The sequence below is a fragment of the Zalophus californianus genome, chromosome 5, assembly GCF_009762305.2.
Source record: "Zalophus californianus isolate mZalCal1 chromosome 5, mZalCal1.pri.v2, whole genome shotgun sequence".
In the NCBI taxonomy this organism is placed as follows: Eukaryota; Metazoa; Chordata; class Mammalia; order Carnivora; family Otariidae; genus Zalophus; species Zalophus californianus.
Window position 1 is genome coordinate 145,164,559 of NC_045599.1, and position 27,723 is coordinate 145,192,281.

At 41.0% G+C, this 27,723-nt stretch overlaps 1 protein-coding gene and 1 pseudogene across 4 annotated transcripts in view; both read left to right on the forward strand.

Moving 5' to 3' along the window:
• The window catches only part of CTNND2 (catenin delta 2), a 904,171-nt gene that overhangs the window by 419,895 nt on the left and 456,553 nt on the right, over positions 1–27,723 (forward strand). The window lies entirely within an intron of this gene.
• LOC113930119 lies at positions 18,279–18,363 on the forward strand (annotated as a pseudogene).

Sequence of the window (27,723 nt, forward strand, 5' to 3'; positions counted from 1 at the left end):
TCACAAAGAAATGACATAATTAAAATCTTTCCAGACAGTGCATTCTGCAGCACACACAGGCTGCTTTATGTCAGTGATTCCAATGTCTGATTTTGGTCTCCCTCAGCCAGTGACTTCACAGAAAGTAATACATTTTATAACCTAACCCTTGTCCACACAAATGTGGCTGTCAAAACATAGAGAAGAGTCAGGCTTCCCATGTTTGAAGCACCCAGATAATTCCTATTTTGCTCCTTTTATGTTATTATTTATTACTATTATTACTATTTTCTTAATTCTGGCTGACAACTAGGATTAGGGTAAGGTATGTGAGCAACTACCCAAAGGCATAAAACTTAAGGGGTAGGGGACAAAAGCCACAGTTAATCAAGACAAATACTATTTTAAGGCAATATTTGTAAAAATTCAAATTCAGTTGGGGGGCCTGGGTGGCTCAGTTAGTTAAGCATTCGACTCTTGATCCCGGCTCAGGTCTTGATCTCAGGGTTGTGAGTTCAAGCCCTGCATTGGGCTCCACGCTGGGTGTGGAGCCGGCTTTTAAAAAAAAAAAACAATCCAAATGAAGGCAAATAAGCCATGATCAATAACATATGGAGATTTTAAATAAAAACAGGCAGTTGCATGTTTGACAGCCCTGCATTAGAGTGCACCTTTACATTACTGTGTCCTTGATAGTCACACATGTCACTGCTGGTAGGTTTATGAGGGTTGACAACGGCATGCAAATTAGGAAGCGTGGGGCTTTATAGTCATGCTTTTTCACTGTAGAACTTTCTTTAAAAAAGATTTTATTTATTTATTTGAGAGAGAGAGAGCAAGAGAGCACAAGCAGAGGGAGAGAGAGAAGCAGGCTCCCTGTCGAGCAGCGAGCCCAACACGGGGCTTGATCCCAGGACCCTGAGCCACACAGGCGCCCCCACTTTAGAACTTTTATTAACTTTTACCATTTGGCTCAAAATATGAGAGTGTATCCTGATAAGTGGATCCAGGGGCACATTTCTCCTTTTGCCTCAGACTCCAGCGTGACTCAGCATAACAGTGCTGGTTGTCTTGTCTCTCCCTTTATTTCCCTATTAGTTGGAAAAAATAACAGCCCTAGTCTGTCACCTGCCTTCCTCGGGTGTGTGGCTTCTGCCAGTGTGGAGAGTTCACCTGACATCAACAGCTTCCTCTCCTACCAGTCTTCTAGACGGCCTACCCCACGTGCACAGGGCTCTGTGTAACTCCGCTTCCAAGCTGTTTTTTATATGATTAATCTGTCTAACTAGACACACACACACACACACACACACATACTTTTGAATCATAGAGAAGACATATTTTATTTTAGGTTTAGTTAACAGAACCACGTCTAAGTAGCTCCATCAGAATGAGGAGCTATTACTGAATCAGCATTCGACATAATACACTGGGCGTCTGAAGGGAGTTATCTGAGCACCTAACTTACATCAGGGGAATAGCACGTGGGAGAAGAAAGCTCGATAATAAATTCCTTGAAATGACAGCACAGGAGATACAAACTTAAGATGGTCTTTACTTTGCTGGTGGAAATCTTAAACCGTGCAGAGATGACTGCCCTACCCAAGGTTGCTCAGAGCCACAAAGGTGAATTAAAATCCCACGTTTGTTTCCTGCTCTGGTATTTGGTGTAATAGAATATCCTCCAGTGTTTTAAAATGCTGTCACTGCTAAGTTTGTGAGGACAGCGGCGAGATTCGAAGTGAGGTAGACACAGAGCATAGGGTTTCTTCCATCCAGCATCTCCTAGCTTTGGGCCTAACCATGCATGCCTTTCTTGATGTTCAGATTTTGGCTTAGCAGATCCACCGTGTGAAGCAGTTCCAAGTTCACAGAGAATTGCAGTAGTGATAACTGCCGTTGCTTTCAGGGAGCCGGAGTACTCAAAGTCCAGTGCGAATTTCACAGGGCCGGGGAGTAAAATGCATAATTACCATAGGCCAATGGGAAGTTCAGGGGGAAGTTCAAGGGGAACAGTTGCGTAGACCTTTGGGAAATAATCAGGAATCCACAATGTGCCTGATTTAAGAATATCTTAAAAGAAAAGCTGTTTTCGCTGGTTCAAATAAATGAACAGATGTAGATGGCATGATGTGTTTTGACAAAGTGCTCCAAAGACACGGTGCTGAAAAGGCTGAAGAGCCACCGCTCCAGCAATTTCCATCTCCTCAGTGCCACGCTGCCAGATTTTTCACAGCTCTCACCCTGGGGAAGGACCACAGTTCATGAAAGTGCAGGGGACATGGACACGTCCAGAGCCGTGGGTAAAATGCAGGATTTTACATTAAATCAGCTGTGTCCTGATAACCGCTTTGGTAAAGGAGAGATCAAATTGAGAGGTCCCCATGCACAGCAAGGGCAGGGGCCCATGATAAAATGGGTACAGATGGATAAAATAGGTGGGAGAAATTGAGAAGAAACCACAGTCTTCTATGAAGTAGAGGAAAACAGAATATGCACACCCACATTCATATATCCCTAGTGAGTGAGTGTCTTGGATGGGCAGGAAATGAAAAATAGTTCTAGTAGACTTATTAAAAACAAACGAGTTAATTTTTACCAAAGTCATATTTTTTTGTTGTTGTTGACGGAATTAATCTGAGTTAATTCTACTACCCCAAACTGGATGATTTAATATAATGTCTCACAGTTTGATAGGACTCATATTTATTTGTTTGATTTAAATCCCCCCAAATCAGACAGATAGCACAAGAGTACAGGTGCCAATTGCCAGTGGTTCTTTATCTTACCAATGTTTTCTTTTTTGTTCTCACCCAGATTTTCTAAGGAAAAGTGAAAGGCATAACCTAATGAGAAGAAATTCCTCATAGACCTTTGTAACCATAGTGGAAAGATAAACTCGGTATTGTCAAGATAGGTAATGTGGATTCAAACCATGAACGTTTTTCCTTGGGTTGAGTCTGCCTTCCGAATAGGTGTCTGTCTACTCCTTCTAAGATTACCCTCTTAGACCTGTCAAATTGTTAGACTAACAGCAACAGCAACATTTGCCTTTCAAAGAACAGGTCCTGCAGAGCTGAGAGTGAAAAATGGTTCACAGGAGTTAATTACCCTCATAATTGTGGTATAAATCATGACCTGCTAATAAAACAATGAGATATAAAAGATCTGCTTGTAAAGCCGTGAGACCGAATCCACACAAAACTCGTTCAACACAGTCTCATTCTTTTTGACATTTAACTTAATCCAGCCAAGTCAGAAAAAAATACCACTGAAGGCCAATTATTTCCTGAGTCAACTGTTCTTCAGTGTGACTCTCCCAATATTCTTTGTTAAGATACCCCTACATAAAAAGAGGCAAGTTTCATTTCAGGCCATTCAGAGTTAACTAAGACCCATTCCATTCCTGTACAATGTTATAATTTAGTTGGCAGGACAAGGAAAGCACAGAAATAACTCTAACAATACAAGTATTACTTCAACAGTACACAACTCTCTACTGTTATCTTTTTTTTTTAATATAAAGAGTGTTAAAACCTTACATTTATATAGCACTTCACATTTCTGAAGAAAATTGGGCTATCCATTCATTTAATTCCAACAATGACCATGTGAGCTTAGTATCTATCTCTTGCTGTACCCAGAAACAACATCCTCTGGGCATATCCCTATACTAGACAGGAGGTGCATGTTATTATTCACAGAGAAAGAAATTTGGGAGAAGCTGTGACTAGAAAACTCACTGGCTGTGTGGAAGTGTGGGGTTTTGAATGTGTGAAGATGATACAGAATCAGCCGGCTTTGTGTTACTTATTCCTCCATCTGACTGTGGGATCACTGGAGACTTTCCTTACCCATCTGAACCCTCCCCTGGCTCACCCGAGAAACATGAATAATAATACCTGTCTTGCATTATTATTGAAAAGTTTGAGTGCAGTCATGCATGGAACTCACACATCATGTGGCCTGGCACCCAGTAAATGGTCCAAGCAGTAAATCTTATTGGTAATTATAGCTGAGCATAGAATGGTCAAGGGGGAATTTAAAGATACCCTGAAACTCTGGAAAGACATTAATAATGTAAGACTATTGATAGAGTTACAAGTCCTTAAGTGAATTTTCCAAGTTAGTTTCTTGAATCATCTGGTTTGAGTCCATCCAGGTCGAGCCACATAAAGTCATCTATTTCTTTCCTTTATATGAATATAGGACATAAGATGCCCAAAGCCATTCTGCGTTTAAATATAGAAAGTGGGAGAATATAAAGGTTTCACTGTGCCAGTCTCTGCTATCGTGTATCCGTTGACTCTCTGCACCATATTACGAATTCCACTGCTCAGATTTCTGTGTCTCAGGTTCTCAGTTTGCCTCACTGGCATTGGAAAATCTTAACACATCAAAGTTTGGATGTTCCTTCTGTCTTGATTGGGGTTCACTCTTTATAGTGTGCTTCCCCTAAATTCCTGAAAGCGAGAGTCTAACCAAACATTCTGCACACCCAAATGAGGCACATAAGAAATACCAGTGAACCCACACTAGACATTTTTATGCCCTCAGTTTTTCACTTTTAGGCTCTAGGATAGATAGAAGGCAGTAAGCATTAAGCATGCAGCTCCTTGAGTATCTGGAATTTAATTTCTGGCAATATGGTTTCTCAAGCAAGCTTTGACAAGTCATTTAGCCACTCGGTCTTATGGGACCAAAAAACAAAAAACAACTCTTGTCAATTCTAAGTTCTCAATTTCTGCCAATATCCAGGCTACCTATGTGAGACAAAGTTTCTTTGTGGTGTGAAGGGAGGATGGTGGTAATATCTGAAACTTAGCGGAATGTATAACCTCTACCTTAAAGACTTTCCATAGATGTCTGATTGGTGGTTCCGAAAATTCTCTTCATGGAGACAGCATAGCTTTGTTGATCATGCCTCAGCTTTGCTGGGCAAATGCAAAAACGAGTGGCAGCTAGTTGGCACAGAAGCGTGGCTCTGGGCGTGTGGAGCTGGTGAGAGGACACTTCAAGGGCACTGTGGAAGGTAATTTGTAATAATGAGGACAAGACCTGGGAAATAGCCAATAGGCAACTTGTTGAACTAGAGGGACTCGATCTCAGGGTCTCAGTTTGAACACATATAATGACTTCAAGACCGAGAAATTGCTGTTATCGTGGCCTTCAAAGATCTGTCATAAGAAAAAAATATTTTTCCATCCAATAGTCACAGCGATGCTTCCAACCAACCCATGATTTTCTTTAGCAGACATATGCCAGGGCGCCTTCTATGTTGGTGTCCTCTCTCTGATTTGTCCTCTAGGAATACCTCTAGTCACCCCCTCTCTTTTGAAAGCTGTCCAGGTTCCCAGGCCAAGGTCAACTCCTACCTTCTCCAAGGTGCTTTTTTGATTCTCACCTCTCCATCAATTTCTGTCTTATTCTGTTTGGGCTGCTATAACAAAGCACCATAGAGTGGGTGGCTTATAAACAACAGAAATTTATTTCTCACGGTTCTGGAGGCTCCGAGTCTGAGATCAGGTGTCGGGATGGTCTGATTCTGGTGATGGCCGTCTTTGAGGTTGCAGGGAGGGGGTTCAATATATGAATCTGGGGATGGACACAAGCATTCAGTCCATGACATCCACGCAATTATTACCTTCTCTTACTTCTGGGCTCTCCTAGTATCATTTTTGAAACTTGATTCTTAGTGTTAAAAACTATTTTTTGAATGATAGTATTTAAGTGCTTTTATGTTCCTCCTAATTGATGGGAACATCCTTGGTAAATCTCACTCATCTGGGGGAGATGGGAGAGGAAGACACAATACTTTGCCCAGTGCATGGAGTAGGGGCTAATAATTAATTGAATTATTAAATAAATAAATGATAATGATCTAAACAAATAACCAGTTGAAGTCTTAACCATACAAACCATGCTGGATTGTTGTTTTTCTAATTTCACAGAATGTAAAAACCTACAGTTGCAAAGCTTCAGAGTTTTTCTGTAGGCAAATGTCACGTAAGCCAAATGATCACATATGTATATCTTGTTTGTCGTTCCTCTACTCCAAGCAGCATGGACATGCTCTCGTTCGTTACTTACCAAGGAAGAAAGCACTCCTTCATTGCAGTCAGACTTGGTCACATATGCGTGCAGGAGCTTAGGAATCTATGAGGGATCAAGGGTATGTCCCATCCTGTGACTGCACTAGGACCAGCACAATACTTTGTACCAGCATGCCCCTGGGAACAGCAGACGCTCTTAGGAAATACTTTGACCTCAGACCTTGTCCTCTTAATTCACAATTGCCCTCGCTAACTTTCTCTTCACTTCTTCATTCATTCATTGGTATTCTCACGGTATATCGACTATGCAGTTGCCTGCTGGGTCCGCTCCGTTGTGCTCTAGGACAGGTTTTTAACTGTCCCGTGATAGGCATGTCTTCCCTGGGAGTGCTAATGAAGCCATGCGCACCCCCTCCGCCCCACACCTCCCGCCGACCCCCACCACCTGTAGCTGAGTGTACCAGTGAATTCTTCTCAAGGCAGTGAGAACAAACTTGCCTGGGCTCCCTCCTTTGCTCTGGAAGCCCCCAGCAATGCCACTCCATCCAAAACTCAGTATCCCCTTCTCAAGTGATAAGATGCCCTTGGGATGCCAGGTGTTGCTTATATCGTTGTTACTCAGTCTAGAGAAAGCTTATTACTTACAATAAACCAAGTGGACATTCAGTGCCAGAGTGAGCTAGAAGATGCTACCAGTCACATTTGCTTCTTATTGATTTTGCATTTGCTCTCTTCCCCTTCCCCTGCCATTGGCTTACTTCTGTTGGATGCCATAAAATCTTTGAGAATGTAATTGTCATCCCTTCCTCTTAAGTCCTCTACTCGAAAGATCTGGCTATAATATAAATCCCATCACTTTATTTCTTGAGTTCTGGCAATCTGTTTTGTATTTCCTTCTGAAGATTTTGCTTGCCACTAAATTTTGAGTATAGGCGACCATGCTAAAACTTAATCAGTAAAGGTCTCTTGTCTTTTGAGACTAGGAAACATTTTGGTTTTATCAGTTTCACTCTCTGTACTGAACTTGATGTCACGTAATTGCTGGTCAGTCTAACACTTTCACACTGTACATGTTTCCAAGTTAGAAAATAGACTATAAGATAAAAATCAATGGCAGCCCTAACTATCTGTAAGAACCCGTTAGAAAATTTAACAGTATAAGATCGCAAATTCAGTAGCAGTGAAACTGTAACATTCTTGGAAGTTATTTTAACCAAAAATGCTTGGAATCTAAATGCAGAAATTTACAAAAGCCATACACATGAACACTAAAAAGATATAAGTTCTCCCAAGATACACTTATGGATTAATACAATTCCAGTTAAAGAAATAATTCATTAGGGATGAGTCAAGAATATAGGAAAGCAAGATTCATCTAAGGTTTATCTAGAAAAATGAATGGGTTTTAACTGAAAAAATTTAGGAAATGCATAATGAGAGGTAAAATTTCCCTTGATTGTAATAGCAAAAAGCTAAAAAAATTAGAACTGTGTGGTAACAGTGCCAAGAATATTATACAAAGCAGTGGCAAAGCATGAGATAATTCTATTGAAAGATACTGCTGGTTATCCCATCTATTGTAAAATAAGAATTAGCATGTTAGTAAGGGTTCTGTTAAGTTCACTGTTTTCCAACAATCATAAGGATTAAATGAGAATCTACCCTAAAAAAAAAAAACCAAGGATGAATAAATCCTTATTAAAAGAGAGCCTCACACAGTGACACTTTTTGCTTGTCTGCACTTAATTTTAAAAACAAGAAATTAAACCGGTTTTAGGGATATCTTTGGCTATTACAATGTTTGCTCTGAAAATAAATTAAAAGCTGAGTTGTTTTACATATGGCAACAGGAAGGACAACTGCTTTTGTGAGCCTTTATTATGGACAAAATGGAACCAGACATACAGACTTATTTACCTTAACAATGTTAATATTTAAATAGTACCAGATTCCAAGATCTTGTGGCTTTACTTTCAAACTAATTCCGTATCTGACTGAATTCCTATTCTTCTTGACAGTGATATTTATTATTTTTGGTATTGGTAACTCCTACTTGGAAATTAAGTCTAAACAATGACAGGAAGTTCCCATATCAACTTTTCTCAGAATGATTTTGGCACGATATTTAATGGACCAGTTTTTGGCTTTTATAGAATGAACTGTCTGAGCTTTAAAAAAGTCACAGTAAATATGTGTCTGTCCTAGAGGGACATGCTAATTAGTAGCATGTGCTCTCAATTTGTTTAGCATTTACTGTCAGTAAATACCTTTATCAAAAGCAATATTCTCTTCCTAGAATGTGTTATTTACAGACGTTGATAACATCTCTGTGTTTTAAAGAATGTAGGGACAGCAGTCTGAGTATACTCAGTTACTCCTTAAGAAAAAAATGGAAGAAACTTTTAATGCGGTAGAGAAACATTCCAATGTGTTTAATTTCATTACTTCGACTAGAAAAATATGTATTAAAATGTTATAAAAAGAAAATAGAAAACTAAATTTAAAAGTTAGAAATGCATTAAAATTATCGATTTAGTATCAAGTAGTAGTTAAAATAGAAGGATTTGGAGACTGAGAAATCTGGGTCCAAGCATGGTTCTGCCCTCCTAGTCGTGTAATTGGGGGCATCTTTTTGACCCAGCCCAATCTCAGTTATTAGGGAAATCAATATCTGCCACATCCAAATGATATGAGCAGTAAGTGAACTAAAGCATCCAAGTGCTTAGGATAGGGCTCTGCAAAAACTTTCAGCCCTCACTACCAGGGGACTATTACTGTTTTCATGCTTTCGTTGGTTTTCGTTGGCTCTCCCTGTGGAGTGTTCCATTGATGCTAACTGTCACAAAGCCACCAGGACCAGCAGAGGCTGTGAGATACATTGTTCTCTAGTCCATAATTCAGAAGTTGGACAAATAATAATTCCTGATCATTGAAGTAGACACCGCGTAGGTGTACCTTGCTTCTCCCCATAGTCCTAACAAAGGAATACAGGATAATAGTAGAAGTGCAGGCTTCATCTTTAGATATCCTGGGATCAAAGCCTTACCTTCCACTTATTTATTAGCTGTGCACATTTGAACAAGCTTCCAATTTTTGTCTATAAAATGAAGGTAATATTCTTGGCTACTTCCTAATGCTACATGGAAGATGTGCAATAAATTTTAGGTAATTCTTTTGTTTTATTGTGCTCCATAAGATGAGGAAACCATAGCTCTGACGGGTGAGGTAACCTGCTGGTGGTCTTGAAACTAGTCAGTGGTAAAGATTTAACCCAGATGTCTGAGGTCAGAATCCTTGCCCTTTCCTCTCTGCTTCTCAAACTTTCTTGGGTTCAGTGTTGAAGAGGGGTCAGGGTACTTGAACTCAAAGTGAGTTAAACAATTAAATTAAAAGTCATATTGGGACATAAGCCCCCATTTAACTATAACTTATGTAAGTATGTTTTTTTAATTAGGACCTGCATTGACTATGATGAATATTCATGACTGATTAGACAGATAACCCAGCAAATAACCTAGAATTCAATTATCAGACCTGGGTTCTTTTATTTTTAATTTAATTTAATTTTATTATGTTATGTTAGTCACCATACAATACATCATCAGTTTTTGATGTAGTGATCCATGATTCATTGTTTTTGTATAACGCCCAGTGGTCCATGCAGTACGTGCCCTCCTTAATACCCATCACCGGGCTAACCCATCCCCCCTCCCCTCTCCCCTCTAAAACCCTGTTTGTTTCTCAGAGTCCATAGTCTCTCATGGTTCGTCTCTCCCTCCGATTTCTCCCTCTTCATGTTTCCCTTCCTTCTCCTAATGTCCTCCCTGCTATTCCTTACGTTCCACAAATAAGTGAAACCATATGATAATTGACTTTCTCTGCTTGACTTATTTCCTTAGCATCATCTCCTCCAGTCCCATCCATGTTGATGTAGAATTTGGGTATTCATCTTTTCTGATGGCTGAGTAATATTCTATTGTATATATGGACCACATCTTCTTTATGCATTCATCTGTTGAAGGGCATCTCGGCTCTTTCCACAGTTTGGCTATTGCGGACATTGCTGCTATGAACATTGGGGTGCATATGGCCCTTCTTTTCACTACATCAATGTCTTTGGGGTAAATACCCAGTAGTGCAATTGCTGGGTCATAGGGTAGCTCTATTTTTAATTTTTTGAGGCACCTCCACACTGTTTTCCAAAGTGGCTGTACCAACTTGCATTCCCATAGACAGTGTAAGAGGGTTCCCCTTTCTCCACAACCTCTCCAACATTTGTTGTTTCTTGCCTTGTCAATTTTTGCCATTCTAACTGGTGTAAGGTGGTATCTCAATGTGGTTTTGATTTGAATTTCCCTGATGGCTAATGATGATGAACATTTTTTCATGTGTCTGTTAGCCATTTGTGTGTCTCCTTTGGAGAAGTGTCTGTTCATGTCTTCTGCCCATTTTTTGACTTGATTATTTGTTTTTTGGGTGTTGAGTTTGAGAAGTTCTTTATAGATCTTGGAAATCAGCACTTTGTCTGTAGTGTCATTTGCAAATATCTTCTCCCATTCTGTGGGTTGCCTCTTTGTTTTGTTGACTGGTTCCTTTGCTGTGAAAAAGCTTTTTATCTTGATGAAGTCCCCAAAGTTCATTTTTGCTTTTGTTTCACTAGCCTTTGGAGATGTATCTTGAAAGAAGTTGCTATGGCCGATGTCAAAGAGGTTACTGCCTATGTTCTTCTCTAGGATTTTGATGGACTCCTGTCTCACATTGAGGTCTTTCATCCATTTTGAGTTTATCTTTGTGTATGGTGTTAGAGAATGGTCGAGTTTCATTCTTCTGTGTATAGCTGTCCAGTTTTCCCAGCACCATTTATTGAAGAGACTGTCGTTTTTCCACTGCATATTTTTTCCTGCTTTGTCGAAGATTATTTGACCACAGAGTTGAGGGTCCATATCTGGGCTCTCTATTCTGTTCCATTGGTCTATATGTCTGTTTTTATGCCAGTACCATGCTGTCTTGGTGATCACTGCTTTGTAATATAGCTTGAAATCAGGTAACGTGATGCCCCCAGCTTTGTTTTTCTTTTTCAACATTTCCTTGGCAGTTTGGGGTCTTTTCTGATTCCATACAAATTTTAGGATTGTTTGTTCCAGCACTTTGAAAAATGCCATTGGAATTTTGATCGGGATGGCGTTGAAGGTATAGATTGCTCTGGGTAGCATAGACATTTTAACAATGTTTATTCTTCCGATCCATGATCATGGAATATTTTTCCATCTTTTTGTGTCTTCTTCAATTTCTTTCATGAGTGTTCTGTAGTTCCTAGAGCATAGATCCTTTACCTCTTTGGTTAGGTTTATTTCAAGGTATCTTATGGTTTTTGGTGCTATTGTAAATGGAATCATTTCTCTAATTTCTCTTTCTGTAGTTGCATTGTTAGTGTATGAGAAAGCAACTGATTTCTGTGCATTGATTTTGTATCCTGCCACATTACTGAATTGCTATATGAGTTCTAGTAATTCGGGGGTGGAGTCTTTTGGATTTTCCAAATAAAGTATCATGTCATCTGCTGAGAGAGAGTTTGACTTCTTTGCCAATTTGAATACCTTTTATTTCTTTTTGTTGTCTGATTGCTGTTGCTAGGACTTCTAGTACTATGTTGAACAATAGTGTGGTGAGAGTGGGCATCCTTGACGTGTTCCTGATCTTAAGGGAAAGGCTCTCAGCTTTTCCCCATTCAGGATGATATTCACTGTGGGTTTTTCATAGATGGATTTTATGAACTTGAGGAATGTTCCCTCTGTCCCTAAACTCTGAGGAGTTTTAATCAGGAAAGGATGCTATATTTTGTCAAATGCTCTTTCTACATCAATTGAGAGGATGTTATGGTTCTTCTCTCTCCTCTCATTAATGTATTCTGTCACACTGTTTGATTTGCGAATGTTGAACCACACTTGCATTCCAGGGATAAATCCCACTTGGTTGTGGTGGATGATCATTTTAATGTATTGTTGGATCCTATTAGCAAGGATTTTGTTGAGAATTTTGGAATCCATATTCATCAGGGATATCGGTCTGAAAGTCTCCTTTTTGATGGGGTCTTTGCCTAATTTGGGGATTAAGGTAATGCTGACCTCATAGAAGCGTCTGGAAGCTTTCCTTCTGTTTCTGTTTTCTAGAAAAAGCTTCAGGAGAATATTTATTATTTCTTCTTTGAGTGTTTGGTAGAATTCCCCAGGGAATCCATCAGGCCCTGGACTCTTGTTTTTTGGGAGGTGTTTGATCACTGCTTCAATCTCCTTACTGGTTATTGGCCTATTCGGGTTGTCCATTTCTTCCTGTTTCAGTCTTGGCAGTTTATAGGTTTCCCGGAAGGCATCCATTTCTTCCAGGTTGCTTAATTTATTGGCATATAGTTGTTGATAATAATTTCTAATAATTGTTTCTATTTCCTTCGTGTTAGTCGTGATCTCACCCCTTTCATTCATAATTTTATTAATTTGGGTCCTTTCTCTTTTCTTTTGGATAAGTCTGGCCAGTGGTTTATTGATCTTATTCATTCTTTCAGTGAACCAGCTTCTGGTGTCATTGATCTGATGTACTGTGTTTCTGGTTTCTAATTCATTGATCTCTGCTCTAATCTTAATTATTTCTCTTCTAATGCATGGCTTAGGCATTGTTTGTTGCTTTTTCTCTAGTTCTTCAAGGTGTAAAGCTAGTGGGTGAATTCGGGATTTTTCTATTTTTTTGAGTGAGGCTTGGATGGCTATGCAGTAGCCTTTGCAGTATCCCATAGGTTTTGGACCAATGTGTTTTCATTCTTATTGGTTTCCATGAATTGTTTAAGTTCTTCTTTGATTTCCTTGTTGACCCAAACATTCTTGAGCAGAGTGGTCTTTAGCTTTCAAGTGTTTGAATTTCTTCCAAATTTTTTCTTGTGATTGAGTTCCAGTTTTAAAGCATTATGGTCTGAGAATATGCAGGGAATAATCTCAGTCTTTTGGTATCAGTTGAGACATGATTTGTGACCCAGTATGTAGTCTATTCTGGAGCAAGTTCCGTGTGTGCTCGAGAAGAATGAGTATTCTGTTGTTTTAGGGTGGAATGTTCTGTATATATTTATGAGGTCCATCTGGTCCAGTGTGTCATTCAAAGCTCTTGTTTCTTTGTTGATTTTCTGCTTCAGTAATCTGTCTGTTGCTGAGAGTGGAGTATTGAGGTCTCCTACAATTAACGTATTGTTATCAATATGACTCTTTATATTGGTTAACAGTTGGCTTATGTAGACCGCTGCTCCCATGTTGGGGCATAGATATTTACAATGGTTGGATCTTCTTGTTGGATAGACCCTTTAAGAATGATATAGTGTCCTTCTGTGTCTCTAACTACAGTCTTTAGCTTAAAATCTAATTTGTCTGATATAAGAATTGCTACCCCAGCTTTCTTTTGAGGTCTGTTGGCATGGAAGATGGATCTCCCTCCCTTCACTTTCAGTCTGGATGTATCTTTAAGTTCAAAATGAGTCTCTTGTAGACAGCATATGGATGGGTCCTGTCTTTTTATCCAGTCTGCAACCCTGTGCCACTTTTATGGGAGCATTTAGGCCGTTCACGTTGAGAGTGATTATTGAAAGATGAATTTATTGTCATCATGTTGCATGTGAAGACCTTGTTTCTATAGATTGTCTTTGTAAATTTCTATTCTATATCACTCTTGGGGTCTTTCTCCTTTTATAGAACCCCCCCTTAATATTTCTTGCAGGGCCGGCTTAGCGGTCACATATTCTTTCAGTTTCTGCAGGTCTTGGAAGCTCTGCATCTCTCCATCCATTCTAAATGACAGCCTTGTTGGATAAAATATTCTTGGCTATATGTTCTTCTTGTTTAGTGCCCTGAATATGTCTTGCCAGCCCTTTCTGGCTTGCCAGGTCTCTGTGGATAGGCCTGACATTCCTCCCTTTGTACATAAGGAATCTCTTCCCCCTAACTGCCCTTAAGATGGTTTCATTGGTTCTAAGATTTGTGAATTTTACTATTACATGCCGGGGTGTTGGCCTGTTTTCCTCGATCCGGGGAGGGGCCCTCTTTGCCTCTAGGACACAAATGTTTGTTTCATTCCCCAAATTAGGGAAGTTCTCAGCTACGATTTGCTCAAATATATCTTCTAGTCCTCTCTCTCTCTCCACCCCCTCAGGGATCCCAATAATTCTGACATTGGAATGTTTCATGGCATCACTTCTTTCTCTGAATCTGTATTCATGGATTTTGAGTTGTTTTTCCCTGGTCTCTTCTTTCTCCTTCTAGATCACTAATTCGTTCTTCTGCCTCACTTACCCTAGCTGTTAGAGGATCTAGATTAGATTGGATCTCATTGATAGCATTTTTAAGTTCTGCCAGTTCAGCTTTCATTTCTGCCCTTAGACTCTATGTTACCATTAATCAATTTCTCCATTCTAGCTATTGTCTTCACTATTGCTACCCTGAATTCCATCTCCAACATCTTCGTTATATCTGTATCCATTTGTAAATCTGGGACAGAAGTCACAGTCTCCTGAGTCTTTCCTATTTTGGGGGCTCCTCCTCCTATTCATTCTGTTGAGGGGTGGTTGAGGGAATGTGTAGAGTCCAAATTATTGACCACAACCCAAGCAAGATGCACCTGTTTTATAGGGACCTTAGGGTTGCCGGCCTCCTGTTCTCCCAGCCTGTCTTCTTGGGGGAGGGGCCTGCCAAGCTGTTACTCAGGGAACCCTGTTTGGGCAGAGTTGCCCTGCTCCCTGTGGGGGAAGATGGGCTCAGTGAAAACCGGTTTTGGGGGGCTTTTGTTCTCTGGCGGCTGTCTGCTCTCTTCCGAGAGTCAGAGCAGATGAGTTCATTTCCAACCCTCTGCCTCAGAGCAGAGAGATAGATCGCAGTCTGTTCTTCAATGAGCTCTCCAGGCCACACTATCTCTGTTTCTGTCTATGCCGCTATAAACTACAGTATCCTGGGTTGTGCGCCCCTCAGTAGCACTCCCAGTCCTTGCCTCTGGGTCAGGGCACGGGGGCACGTCTCTGCCCTTTGTGCTTCTAAAACTGCCAGCTGCCCCCAGTTTGCATGCATAAACCCACTGCTCCAGGTTTCAGTCTGGGGGGCTGCCCTAAAGTCCTTTCCCTGTCGCTACCGGTCTGCGAGTTTCTGCCTCGTCCCCAACGCGGGAGGCTTTTGCGCTCCTGTTATTTCACCTTTCTGGTTCCAGTGCTTATGGCAGCTCCCTCCCCCTTCCGTTTATCCTCCGATATCTGCTCGCGGAATCACTGCTCCCCGCTTCATACCTCAAAACCAACCACCTGCGATATTCTGTTTGTAGAGATCCAGATCTATCATCTTACATCTCAGGCTGATTTCGTGGGTGTTCAGAGTGGTGTGGTAGATATCCAGCTCAATTCAGGGGACCAGTTGGAATAGGGTCCCCTACTCCTCCACCATCTTTTCCTCCTACATCCAGACCTGGATTCTTAAGGGAATTATGTATTTGGTGGTTTTGGCATCATGAGTCACAGGCTAGAAAATGAATAGCGTAGTGCATGATGTTGAAAATCGGCTCGCTACATAGGGAAAAATTAGTTTCATCTCAATATCAAGTCCTATAATTTCATAATCTGGATAGTATATTGGTGACCATGAAGAAGATAAGTATTTCTCAAGCAAGATACCCAAAAGTCGAAGCCTGAGTAGAGAATTTGATGTATTGGACTACATCAAAATAAAAGATTACTAGTTTACATAAGGACATCATACACAAAGGTGACAGCTGGGTCAAGGTAAATTGCAACACATAAAACTGATGGAAAGATTCACATCCACAGCACACAAAGAAGTTCCTTACAGCCACTAGAAGGGCAAAAGACACACACACACACACACACACACACACACACACACACACACATAAATAAATAAATAAAATAAAAACGGACAAAGGCTATGATGAGACTGTTCACAATAAGAGGAAAATCTATGCCGAGACCTGTAAAAGAAGTTAGGTCTTACTAATTGTCATGGTTGATTTTATGTGTCAGCTTGACTGGCCTTGGGGTGTGGGAACCCTGATACACCAAGAATCAGAAATACAAATTAAAACAAGGAGGATAGTCCACTTTATAATATCAACCTGGGGAACGTTCAAAAGTCAAATCATGTGAAATCCTGGCAAGGAGATGGGCAAGGGGGTAGTCAGAGCCCATGGAAACAGGTGCAGCCACTCTGGAGCCAGATTAGAGATAACCCCAGCACCCAGCGTATCCAGCTGTGGGTATGTACAAGGAAGAAGTCCCCCCCTATGGAACCATAAAGAGACTCATGCCAGGCATTAACTCCAGCATTTGGTGTGGACTCAGTAGCTAGAAGCATTTGAATCGTGGATGGAAGAAAATGTGGCTGATGTGCCCAAAAGACTGTTAAGCAGCAACCAGAAATAATGTTCTCAAAACATAATGTTATTTTTAAAAAGGTTTTTTAAGGGTATTATAGCATGCGTGTGTTTTCAAAATTGTGTGTGCAAAAATACCACCTTTTATCTAATAAACAGATTAATAGGATGGTTATATGTTTAATATATTAGAGTGTGTGGGGTTAGGTGTGGTAGGGATGTATGTGGGGATAGAGGAGAAGGGGGGAAAATAATAAAATGGAACAGAAGAGAGAGCTTGCCAAAAGCCTCCTTAAGGGTATGCCATGAACCAACGTGTGGGCTATACAGGTCAGTGTACCCAGAGTCCTGAAAGGGGAAAAAAAAACAAGCAACATTACCTTGGCCAGGTGCTCAAGGTCAACATCAACAGTGCTCGGTCATGCCGATACCCTTGTTATGATGTAATGAACTTGCCACTTTACATCTGTGACCTTCCTCCCCAAACCCATAATCCCAGTCTTACCATGAGAAAAACTAAGTCACATCCTAATAATGGAATATTCTATAAAATGTCTAACTACCACTCAGGAGAACTGCCAAAAGTCGTCAAAGACAAAAAAAAAGTTTGTGGCTGTCCAAGAGGAGCTTAAGGACATGTGACAACTAACTTTTGAGTCCTGGTAGATAGGTTCCTGGGGGCAGAAAAAGGACATTAGATAAAAGCTAAAGAAATCCTGATAAATTATGGCCCTTAGTTAGTGGTAGTGTACCAATATTGGTTTAATAATTGTGATAAATATGCCATACTAGTATAAAATATTTATAAAAGGGAAAAACTGAATGTGGGGTATCTGGGAACTCTCTATACTATTTTCCTAGTTTTTCTGTAAAGCTAAAATTATTCTAAGATACACAGTTTAATAAATTAATGGGGGCAAGACAAGTAGGATAACATAGAATTCTTATATGCTACACTAAGCAAGTTGGAACATATTTTGATTGTCCTTGGGAGCCTCAGAAGGGTTGAGTCATAAAATCTGAATTCTAAAAGCCCTCTGAAGGCTCATGTGCAGAAGGAGCAGTAGATCAAGTAGGTGACTTTAGAAAGCTAGGAGAGAGATAAGGCTGAGTGCCTGGACCGAGGCAACCACAGCTAGAATGAGTAAGAAGCACGAGGCAAGACAATAAAGCCCTGGAATCGATAGCACTTAATCCCCGATTAAATGGGGTGGGTTGGTGGAAGGAGGGAAAAGTCTACCCTGGTGGTTTTCAAGTTGAAAATGAAATGTTGGGAAATGTTTACAAAAGAAAAGAAAATGGTCTAAGGATGTATTTACAGCACTAACAAGAAACATCTGGTGAGGAAGTCATGCTTGAACTCTGCAAAGGCAGAGAACATCTCATTGAACTGGACTGTGGGTTTTCTGGTCTTAACCAGATGGTACTTAGAAGCTACCTTTTGTCCGCTGCTGTGATGTGATCATTTCTGTTTGTAAGGAGCAGTGTCAGTTGATTGACTGACTTCTCCGAAAATGCATCCAGGTTTCCGTCCCCTCTTGCTCCCATAAATGCAGCGGCTTTACACCTTTCTGTGCTGAAAGTGAATTAAGAGGATCGTGGGTTTAGTGTGCTTGCTTCAATATCGATTTATCCAACTTCCAACAACATGGCTGACTGAGCTGATGTCGACTGGCCTTCTTTCTGCATACTAGAAACACTTAGAAATCGTCAATAAAATATGACCCAAAAATTAATACATAGCTTATCTCTAAGGAAAGAAAAGGATATCCCCAGGCCCCAGAAATGGAGAAATCAAAGCCAGTGGAACTTCAAATCAAGGCTCTGAGTTTAAGATCCAGTTACAGCTTTGCGCACTGGCAGTATCGTAGCCAACGAGGTTTATCCGAGGCGCGATTATTGCTAATTGAAAACTTTTCCCTAAGATCCAGATATAAACCGAGAGGGAAGAGGACCCGATGCTGTAGGCTGAGTGTGTGTGTCTCCCGCTCCGAAGTCGGATGTTGAAACCTAATCCCCAATGTAATGGTACTTGGGGGCGGGGGTCTTTGGGAGGTGATTAGGTCATGAGTGTGGAGCCTTATGAATGGGATTAGTGCTCTTGTGAAAGAGACCCCAGAGAGCTCCCTCACCCCTTCTGCCCGGTGGGGCTACAGTGAGGAGAGGGCAGTCTTGCAAGCCAAGAACAGAGTTCTCACCACAATCCAGCCATGCTGACACCCTGATCTCAGACCTTCCAGCCTTCAGAACTGTGAGAACTAGTTTTTCTGTTGTTTATAAGCCACCCGGTCTATCACGCTTTGTTAGAGAAGTCCAGAGAGGGTGCCTGGGTGACTGCCTTCGGCTCAGGTCGTGATCCTGGGGTCCTGGGATCAGGTCCCACATCAGGCTCCCCCTGCTCTATGAGGACCCTGCTTCTTCCTCTCCCTCTGTCTGCCACTCCCCCTGCTTGTGTGCACTCTCTCTCTCTGTCAAATAAATAAATAAAATCTTAAAAGAGAGAGAGAGAGAGAGAAGTCCAGACAGACTGAGATACCCACCCAGAAAGAAGGATTCCATTTTAGCCTGGATGAGGAGAGAGCTGGGGCATCTCGGAATAGTGCCTGGAGACTCAAAGTCCAGCCCCATCTGTGGAAAGAGCTAGAAACTCTCTGGTCACTGGTTTGGAATCAACCGAGCGGCCTGCCCACCCAGGGGACTTGGGTGGGGAAAACACTCTCCCTTGAGAGAGCCAAACTCTAGACCTGGTGGAGGGTAGCGTCTGAATTTACACCCTGTGCATCTTGCAGCTACCCAAGCTGAAAAGATTAAACCGAAGAGCTTGTCCAGAGCCCTTAGGTCCCAGCATAGGCAGTGTAACTCTTCTCTGGAGGGCCCTTCCACAAAGCAGATCATGCAAGACTCTCACAGGAAAAAAAGAGAAAGCACTGTTGAACATGAGCTCAGAGTTAAAAATATCAAGTGACAAGACAAATGAATCACCTTGAAGGAATCAGGTATTTCCACAAACAGAATGATTAGCAGTCCAGGAACTTGAGTTACTAGAGCAAACTTAAAGAAACAATAAAATAAGGAAGCAAAAAACTGAAAAAGGACCACATAGAATTTCTAGAAATGAGCAAGCATAGTCACTAAAATTAAAGCCTCATGGGAATGTTTGAGTAACCCCAGTATTGTCAATACACCCATTGGACATTTCAGAATAGTGGTCAAGGGCATGACAAACATCTTAGAAACTGCGTCTAGACACTTATCTGAAAATTTGCTGGGTTTTGACGGACTGCTGCTCCCTGTGGTTTATACCATGGAGCTGTCGAGAGGGTTTCATTCCACAGAGTTTTACCCCGGGTTTGTATTGATTGAAAAGCTCATAATCTCCTCACTCATTTATTTATTTTTATTTAATAAATTTGGCATATAACATTGTATAAGTTTAAAGTGTACTGAGGGTTACTTTGGTACATGAATATACTGTAACATGATGCCCGTGTAAGGATATTTATCACATCACACAATTATTGTACAATATTATTGGGTATATTCATTATACTGTGCATTAGATCTCCACGGCTTATTTACTACTTTTTACAAATTTGTACCCTTAAACACCATACTCTTAACCCCAACCCCCTATTCCCTGGAAAAAAATCACCATTTTACTCTCTGTTTTTTACAGATTTGCCTCTGATAGCTTCCATGTGTAAATGATATAATACAGTACTGCCTTTCTCTGTCTTCCTTTTCCTGCTTAACATAATGTGCTCAAGGTCCATCCATGTTGTCCCAAATGGAAGGATATCCTCCTTTCTCATACCTGACTAATACTCTGTACTGTATATGTACCACATCTTTTTTATCCATTCATCCATTGATGGGCATTTGGGTTGTTTCCATATCTTGGCTAATGTGAAATAATGTGATAAACATAGGACTGCAGATACTTCATTGGAATCCTGTTTTCACTTCCTCTGGGTACTTACCCAGGAGTGGGGTTGCTGGATCGTATGGTAGATCTATTTTTAATGTGGTGAGAAGCCTCCATACTGTTTTCCATAGTTGGTTGGACCAACTTACATTCCCACCAACAATAGATAAGGGTTCGCCACGTGCTTGCGAGCACCTGTGGAATCCCCCCTTTTTAAACCCCAAGTGTCATAAGTGAACTTACTGTTCATCTTAATGAATTCCATTTTATGATTACACAGTGAAAAAATCACTTTTCTCTTCTCACCTTTTTCTCCATTGGCTAGAAGACCTGACTGATATTTAGAAACTCTGATTCTAAAGGATCCCATAACCTCTCAGGTTGCCATAGTTCCCTCTTTTATGGACTGGGGACCACCTTGTTGGCACCCTGGAAATATCACCGGACTACTTTTCTTTTATCATTACCTGTGCCGTGAGTCTTATTCTCGCCACTGCTTTTGCCATTTCTTGGTGTAGATTAGAATAATGATCACAGCTTGGCATTTTACACTGAAACATTTTTAACTCTCTAATATGAATTAATAAAAGAAGAAGAAGAAACTAACGAATACATTATTTAAAAGAGAAGAATAGCATAGTATCACTAAAAGCTAACAAACACTTTTTTTAAGATTTTATTTATTTGAGAGAGAGAGAGAGAGCACATGAGCAGGGGCAGAGGGAAAGGGAGAAGCATACTCCCCGCTGAGCAGGGAGCCTGATGTAGGACACAGTCCCAGGACCCTGGGATCATGACCTGAGCCAAAGGCAGACGCTTCACTGACTGAGCCATGCAGGATCCCCTAACACACACTTTTTATCCTATTCTTTTTATAAACTAAATTTAAAGGCAGATGGCAATTATTCACCTTTTTTGCCCCATTAAAGTACAATGCATATGTTAGATGTTTAAAGACACTTATTAAATGTTTTAAATACTTCTGCATATCTAAAAAAATGGAATGTTAGTTGCACAATACAGCTAATTGGTCAGAATCCATTTTAAGGGTTTCTGCCCTTACTACTAAGATTAAATCCCCAATAATCACTGCTCAGTAACATTAAAATTTCTTTACATATAACGATATTACCAAGAGCCCAAACACATTTTTTTTAAAAACTAGTAAAAAGTACTTGTTCGTGTAGTCTTCTTACTTGTTTTTATATATACCTAACAGAGAAAACAAAATTATATTTCAAAATCCCAAGCATGTTAAAAATGTTTAATGCTCAGGAATATTCTGGGCAGGGTCAGGCCTGACACAATAGCCACTCATCCTGGAGACATCACAAATGTCCGGACCCTGGACGTGTACTAGCACCAATATGGAAGAAGGGGCATCTCAGGGTCAGCTCATTCCAAATCAAGCCGAGCCAAGGAGAAACCACCCCAAAAGAAGAAGGTGGGGGATGACGTGGTCCCACGGTAGATCTGGCCTGTTGTGTCCACAGTAGGGGCAGGCAAGCCTGGGAGAGTCTAGCTCTCCTCACTCTCTGGACGGAGTCCGCAGCCTGTGCTGGCTTCATGGACACTTGCCGCACATCTGGGCCGTGGTGTGGGCACCAGCCTCCCGCATCAGCCTCCATGCTCTTTGCGTGGCATCAGTGAATCTCCTCGTGGGCACTACCACTCTGGGTCCTGGGCAGCAGGACCCTGTCCTGGGTTCTGTACCCCTGCTGTGTCCAGCGTCTGTTCCTAGACCACACTCAGGTTACCTGGTACCCTGAAAAGATCGACATGGCACAGTTCTCTTTCCTTGTTAATTCTACCTGTACAACTTTCCGCTCCTGTACACGCAGGTGCAGAAACCTGACCACAAAGAACATCATTTCCCCCAAAATGAGCTTGTCACAAAGAATCAGTTGGGTGGGAGTGGGGAGGGCAAGTGCATGAGAAGGCACCAGTAACTTTCATACCGATGGCCTTGCAGAACCACTGCTGACAGGGGCCTTGGACACGCTGTCATCTCCTCAATATCTCAGGAGTCTGGGGATAGGCATTCTCTTTGGCAAGTAATTCTTTATTGTTACTTTTAGAGGCATTTTTTTAAGTACTTCAAGTTAGGATGGAAGGGGGTAGCTGACGATATTTAAAGCTTCGGGAAAGGAGGAGAGAGAAGATTAAATTATTTATTGTTCTTAGTATTTTTTTTACACTGGAGTCTGTAGACTTTCCTCTAAATGTGATGTGTCATAGCCTAATGTTGATTTGATTGTAGAATTTGGAAGACACCAGCTAGTAGTTTTTGCCGTATTTTCTTCAGTTTTTTTCCAAGGACAATAGATCCGAAGGAACTCAATAAACCAACAGATGAGTTTCAAGATACTGATATAAGGTCTGGAACTCAATGGTAGTCAGTAACTCTTCTGAATGAGTACCTTCCAGATGAATGGCTGCAGGAGAGAGCAGTCTGTTTTTAAACATTCTTTTATCTTTTTAAATTAGAAAGTAAAAGTTCCATAAAGTCCATTTTTAGTTGTACTCCTCATCTGTTTCCATGAAGTCAGCCATTGGGGAAGCTTTTCCTAAAATGGCCATCTGCACCTGTGGTTGGAAGCTGACTCCTGTCTCCAACTGCTTTCTGCATGAGTAAGCCACCCTGGGCTGTGGCAGCACCCACACTTTTATAATGAAATTCCAAGGAATAAAAACAAACTCCAGATGGATGTGGTCATCTTCTCGCCAGTATTTTTGGAGAGGCTAAACTGGACCAGCCTGCTAAATTTATTTAATCACCTTAATTGGTTTTAATATTTTTAGGGCCCGAACCATTTTGGAAGGGGAAACAGATGTTGCATGATGGCTATGAGGTCTTCAGGAGCTGCTGCAGAAATAATTACATATCAGGAACCGCACAGTCAAACGTGATCTTCCTTCAAGTCAGTTTGGCAAAAATAAAGGTGACAGGAAAGCTATCTCACTTTCGTCCGCTTGGTCCTTTCATTTCAAAATTGGGACACAGATCACATGAGAATGCCCAGGTGCACAGTTGCTGCATTTATCATGTTTCCAATTTTTACCATTTGTTAAAACATGCATATTCATCTACAGTCATTGAGAGCAACCTATTAACTGTGAAAGTAACAACATGGACAGGGAGAGAGTGCAAAAAACAAACAAACAAACCAAAAAAAAAAAAAAAAAAAAAACAGTTCATGGGGCGCCAGCGTGGCTCAGTGTGTTAAGCTGCTACCTTCAACTCAGGTCATGATCCCAGGGTCCTGGGATTGAGCCCTACATCGGGCTCCCTGCTCAACGGGGAGCCCGCTTCTCCCTCTCTCTCTCCGCCTCTCTCTCTCTCTCTCTCTGTGTCAAATAAATAAAATCTTTTAAAAAAAAAAGTCCAGTTTTGGATATTTTGTATTATTTCAAGAAAAACTCTGAAGGAGCATGCATCGTGAAAGACTGAGAATTTTTGGAAAATTTTGTAATATGCTTAATGGGAAAAGTTAGGCATGTTAACAATGTGAACAGTAATTTTGTGAGAATATAAAATGTTTTCAGTCCCTTTTCACGTAATTATTTAAGAAAAATGTGTCTTCTAAAAGACAAAAAACAGGCATGATGATCATGAAGTCTGAAGAAAAAATTGGGGGAGGGGAAGAAGAGAGAAATATCCTTCCAATTCGGAGAAACAAGGCACACAGGGAGAAATCATTTGGGGGATCTCTCCCTGTGTCCAAGGTAACTATAGAAGGTGTTTCCTCTTTCATGTTGTTTGGTATTTGTAGTAAAGATGGCCACAATGACTGAATGCCTGTATCAAAACCATGATTGAATATTTGTAGCATTTTAGTTAACAAAGTATGTGATTAATCTCAGCTCTTTTTATCTCTTAAGCCCCATATTCTACCCAGCAGCCAATCATGTCCCCTTACCTTCATCATCTAGCGGGATCATCCACTTCTCATCACCTCCTTACCTAACTGGCCCACTTCCTTATCACACCTGAGTAGTTACCTTTGCGCCATGAGTGGCCTCCCAGCTTCAGCTCCTCAACTGTCCATTCGCAACACAAGAGCCAGGGTGATCCTTAAAAGCTTACACCAGCTTGTTTTACTTCCTTGGTCAAGTACTTCTTGCTTCTCAGGATACTCAGAATAAACGTCAAAGTCCCTGTTATGACTGAGCTTACCTTCTGATGCTCGGCCATTCCCCGGACTGGTGGCCCACTGACATTGAAGATGCTCTTTCCTCTGCCAGGGACTCTCTTTCCATATCTTATCACCTGCTCCCTCTTAACACCTGCTTGGTGAAGACCTCCCAGTACTTTATTTAGAACTGAACGCTTACCCTACATCTCCCTGCTTCCTCTTTCTCACCTTCCAACATACTCTGTATATTTTTCGTATTTATTTATTCCATCTAAGATCCTCTCTCAACTACAGAAGTAGGAATTTTTATCTGTTTGGTTAACTACTGAATTTCCCTGTACACACCTAGAGGCCTAGGCACTTGAGGGGAATCAATAAATAGCTGGTGAATGAAACATCCAACGTATTTAAATTTAGTTTTTTAATCATACTATTTAGATGTAATCTCAAAAGTGAATTTTAGGTCTCAGTCACCCCTAGCTAACAAAAGTTAAGTCAACATAACTGATTAAAATTGCTTCTAAATGAACACATTTTGCCAGTCTCTATAGAGCTTGCCTCACTGATCAGTTGAGAATGGAAAAGAAAGCCAGAAATCTGTCATTTACAGATAAAATCACTTTTCCAGCTGCCAAAGCTTAGCTGGACCTATAGTTCATAAACACTTGCCTCCCCTGCTTTCTAATTTATTATTAATAATAATAATAATAGAAATCGAGTCAGTGTTTGCTTTTTGCATGACAAAAAAGGTCCTTAAAAATATATTTTATACTGAAACCACATCCATTTATGCTTTTTTCGGGTATCTGGTACAACTGTGGCAGGGGGTTTGTGCTCTCACTGAATCCTGGCAAAGAGTTAGTCAAAAGTTGAGGAAAGTGATGCCAGGAAGTGCTTTCTTCTCTTACCCTGCTAGGACTGAGTCACCCCAAGTGATTCCTCAGAACACATAACTGGGACCCAAGTTCCCATGATGCACATGGTCATGAGCCTGAAGTCTCTGGTGTAAATTTTTTATTAAAAACACAAGTGAAAGATAAAAAAATGGTTGTACAAAAAGCCAAAACACCCAAAGAATACTTAGTCCTCCTTATGGATTTATGGGTATTTACTGCATAATTTAAGAGATGGATGGATGGATAGAGGGATGAATGGATGGATGGATGGATGGATGGATGGATAGGTGGATGGATGGATGGATGGATGGATGGGGGATGGATGGTGGATGGATGGGTGGATGGATGGGTGGGTGGATGGATGGATAGGTAGACAGATTGTCTTACCTCAGTACACACTTATAAGTACATTTTCAAGTTCTGTGCATAATTAACATGAGAAATAGCCCTAACAGTGTACAATATACCAAAAATAGGATTATTATTTGAATACATTTTCTAACTTGGCCAGAAGCAATATAATATAATTACAGTACACTTGAAATGAAATGTTGAAGCGGGAGCACTTAAATTGGCAAAGCTATTATGTTGGACTTGTGCGATTAATCTCTGAGAGGAATGGCAAACAGATTTTTAATGAGTTTTAAATGCAGGACTAAGATTGATGGATAGTCCACACTTGGTATCAAGGCTGAGGAGTATGCAAATGCAGGGAAGGAGGGCATCCATGCAAAGTCCACAGGGGACAGAAGCAGTTTCTGGGTGCTTAGTTGTGTTGTCCTTTTGCTCATTTCTTTACCCTATGGCCATTTATTTGCTGTAGATCAAAGTTAAGAAACATATAGATTTGAATTGTAGCAGCTCATATCTTTGTTGATATCTTTAATTATTTAGACAAAACACTGTACAATGTAAAAGTTACTTTCCAAAACCCAATAATAGTGTTTATTTCCCACTTATATTTGTAACTTTACTTCTTAATTTTTTTAAACATTTTATTTATTGGAGAGAGAGAGAGAGCATGAGCAGGGTGGGGGGAGGGGCACAGGGAGAGGGGGAGCAGACTCCCCTCTGAGCAAGGAGCCCAGTGCGGGACCCCATCACAGGACCTTGGAATTTTCATGACCTGAGCCGACTGAGCCACCCCAGGTGCCCCTACTTCTTAATTTTTTTAGTTCAGTTTTTGTGTTGATATTTTTCTCATTGGACCTATTTCAATCCAGCTTATTATTCTGAAGGAAAAAAAAGTCAGTAGAGTATTTCTTCCATAAGTGCACCTATAATACCCTAAAACTGAAGTCCAAGGTCACCAATGGTAAACAAGTGTCCACTCTCACGGCAGGAGATGTGCAGTGAAGAGCAGGGATGCCAGGAGAGGCCAAGGCCAGGACTCAAGTTGAGAAGCAATGTCTGGCAGTTATGAGTGCTTTTCAATAGATCAAGTCCAAAGCCAATGCCAAGAAGCCACGCCATGCCTGAAAGACCACCCGAGTCCTCTGCCTGTGAGGTCATTGAGAGTGAGGTATAAATAACCTTGACTTTAAAATCCAAGTGTGATCTCTCTAATCCTCAGCTCTTTGCTCTGGGCCAGGAATTATGCTCTCGCGTTTGAGCGGGCACACGCAACTCGCAAGAGTGAGTTTAGATAGATCATTGGATTATAGTGAAGGAGATGGGCGTTTGTTCATCAGCAAGGCCAGATCCCGGTGATCTTCCCTGGAGATCTCGAAACCCCTGCTATGGTCTGAGTGTTTGTGTTCCTCCTCCCCCAAATTCGTATGTTGAGATTTTGACTCCCGGTGTGATGGTATGAGGAGGTCAGGCCTTTGGGAGGTGATTAGTTCATGAAGGTGGAGCCTTTGTGATGGGATTAGTGCTCTTATAAGAGACCCACAAAGGTCCTTCACAAAGGTCTCTGCCATGCGATATAATGCGACGTCCGTGACCTGGAAGAGGTTCCTCATCCAACTCTGCCGGCACCCTGATCCCAGACTTCCGGCCTCCAGGACTGGGAGAAATAATTGTTGTTTATCAGCCATCCAGTCTGTGGTGTTTTGTTATAGCAGCCCAAACGGGACTAAGACACCCCCAGAGTCGGATCACCCCCTGGCGTGTCTGTCCCCCCACCCTTATTTTCCTCCGTCACTTTTTGTTAGTTCAGTTCAGATCACAGGGCTCCATATAACCTGGGTATCACATAACAGTGAAACAGTGCTACTAATATCGCTTTTTAATGATAAAAAATTGTATTGTTAAATTTTTAAGCTTTACCCAGAATTTACATGGTGCTACACAGTATCTCTTAGAAGGAATGTGTTGGTCCTTAGTTCGTT